The sequence below is a fragment of the Ursus arctos genome, unplaced genomic scaffold (assembly GCF_023065955.2).
Source record: "Ursus arctos isolate Adak ecotype North America unplaced genomic scaffold, UrsArc2.0 scaffold_11, whole genome shotgun sequence".
In the NCBI taxonomy this organism is placed as follows: domain Eukaryota; kingdom Metazoa; phylum Chordata; class Mammalia; order Carnivora; family Ursidae; genus Ursus; species Ursus arctos.
In genome coordinates, this window is record NW_026622775.1 from 12,136,337 (window position 1) to 12,139,077 (window position 2,741).

General features: G+C 33.2%; 1 pseudogene; it reads left to right on the top strand.

Moving 5' to 3' along the window:
- Window positions 1–2,067: 2,067 nt before the first annotated feature.
- On the top strand, window positions 2,068–2,449 carry LOC123001104 (60S ribosomal protein L34-like; annotated as a pseudogene).
- Window positions 2,450–2,741: the final 292 nt, after the last annotated feature.

Consider the following 2,741-nt stretch of genomic DNA (forward strand, 5'->3'; position numbering starts at 1 on the left):
GATGGTATTTGCTGGAGTTGGTGGTCTTGTTTACTAAATGGTTCAGGAAAAATCTGACTGTGCTCCCCTCCCAAAAATTAAATATACACAAATTCTTCTCAAAAGCAAGCAGATTCTAAGATAGGCAGACAGTTCTAATATCAAAAGCGTATTCTCATTATAATTCACACTACTGTTGTGATTGTTCTTTGGTCCTAAATTCTCACTCTTGCTTATTTTATACACATTATTATGAAACTTGCTATAAGAATTATTTCACCTGTGTAATTTTAATGCACACTTATAGCCAATGAAACATATTTCTCAAGGATGTAAAAATGTTCATATATTTTATCTTCAATTTTTAAGGTGTTTTTCCTTTCAATTTGTCAAAACAGACTATTAGTGTTAACCAAGTTATATCATATTTAAATTAATTCAGACAGCTTAACACATGAATATATTCATATGCAAAACACACAATAGTCAAATCAAATAGAGAAGTTAATATACGAAGTTTTATAGAAAGGAAATCACGTGGAGTGCAATTTAACCTAATTGAGACTGATTTTAAATCACTTTTTTTTAAAGGTATATTCAATCTTCCAAGAATAACTTTTATCTATATAAAATTCAGAGCCTTTTGAATATTTTTCCTTTTTCTTCTTTTTTTCTTTTCCTTCTCTTGTTATTTTAATCTGCTAAGTGGATGAATTTCTGTCTGGCAAGATTTCATTATCTTCTGCTTTGATTAGAAATCATTATAATTTGCAGTATTTTCTTTACCTCCTTTGAAAGGACTTCAATCTCTGTTGGTTTAATAAATATGCTAATATATATTACAAGAGTAAAACTCTAAGTAAGGAGATTAGAATAAGTTCTATTTTGGAGAAAGTATGTTATTTTACTTTCTTCAAGCATACATTAGAAATTTCTAAAAGGAGAGGATGTCTAGAATTTTTGAATAATTCTTAAGAGTCAATAGCAGTCATTTTATTACATTTAACAATATTTAACAATTTTTATTGGGTGGCTAGTGTGTGAAAAATTCTAAGATCACCACTGAGGGTATGTCAAACAAGGCACATAGCCTCATGATGCTAACACTCAAAAACTAAACAGTTACAACTAAGGATTATAACTGCTCTGATGGTCAATAGTATGGGGCAGCTTGAAGGGGATTTGAACTATGTATTTAAAGAATCAGTGAATGAATGAACTTTGAGAAAATGATATCTAAGGCAATTCCTTAAGATAAATGTGATTCATCCAAGTAATGTGTGTGAATATTGGACCCATATGAAATATGGAAGAATATGAAATAATTATATCACAGTTTTCTCTACAGTATTAATAATCTAATTTTATTAACCATCACTGTTTATTTTCTGTGATTTTCCTATTCATATATTCTACTCATTTTTCTTTTTTTATTTTTCTTTTGCCTATTTCATAATGATTTGCTGATGTTATTTACATGCAAAAGGTTATATATAAATTGGTTAAGAGCAAGAATTTGGACACCTGAATCCTAACTGCATCTAAATCTCAACTCTGCCATGTGCAATCACTGTGACCTGGGGCATGTTCCCGATGCTTCAGTTTCCTCATCCATAAAATAAGATAAATAATAGTATCAATCACACAGGGGAGATGTGATGAAAAATGAGTTAATATGTAGAATGCATAGAAAAAAATTGTACAAAGTAAGCACTTTATAATTGTTTGGTATTGTATCATTATGAATTACATACTGATGTAGTGCAAATCTCTAACAGCTATCTAAAAGCTATCAAGCATTCATTGTGTATTTCAATAGCTCCTCCATTGTGAATCTCGTTTTCCCAAATTGAAACTCTATATTTCTAATTACCTTTTCCACTAGCTTGCAGACATGTGACTTAGGTTCTGCCAATTTGATGCAGCTGCATGAGATTCTGATTCATAAGTAAGTCACATCAGGAAACAAGCCAGGAATAATAGGGCACCAAAATTGCTATAGCACACAGGAACAGAGGCAGTGAATTTATGAGGTTGGCAATTATGGTGGCCTTTGCTTTGCTAGGGATATGCCTAGAGGCATTCTGAATGGTCCAGTGTTTGACATACTGTCATAAGCTGTCCTGCAATACAGTCTTGAACAAAACTAGGCTGTCGCAAACCCCTAGTAATAGAACTGTTTACTTTTATATCAAGAGGTTTGAGAAAGCACCAAAATCTGCAAGTGAGATGTTTCCAGGCTGACTTCAAAGGGTTCATGCTGTAAGAGCTAAAGTTCTTATGAGGATGTCTAAAATGAAAACAAAACAAAACAAAACAACCCCAAAAACAAAAAGCACATCAGTAGGCCTACGTTGGTTTCACGTGTGCTAAACATGTCCCTGACCAGAACAAGTGTGTTTTCTTTATTGAGGAGCAGAAAACTATGAAAGTGGCAAAGGCACAGCACAGAGTTTAAAAAGCTAAATAATAGGGGGCGCCTGGGTGGCTCAGTTGTTAAGCGTCTGCCTTCGGCTCAGGGTGTGATCCCATCATTCTGGGATCGAGCCCCACATCAGTCTTCTCTGCTGGGAGCCTGCTTCTTCCTCTCCCACTCTCCCTGCTTGTGTTCCCTCTCTTGCTGGCTGTCTCTCTCTCTCTCCGTCAAATAAATAAATAAATAAAATCTTCAAAAAAAAAAGCTAAATAATAAAATGAAGCTTCTTTTGAGTAATAAAACATTTAAAAGCTAAAGATAAAATAATAAATAATTATGATGGCTC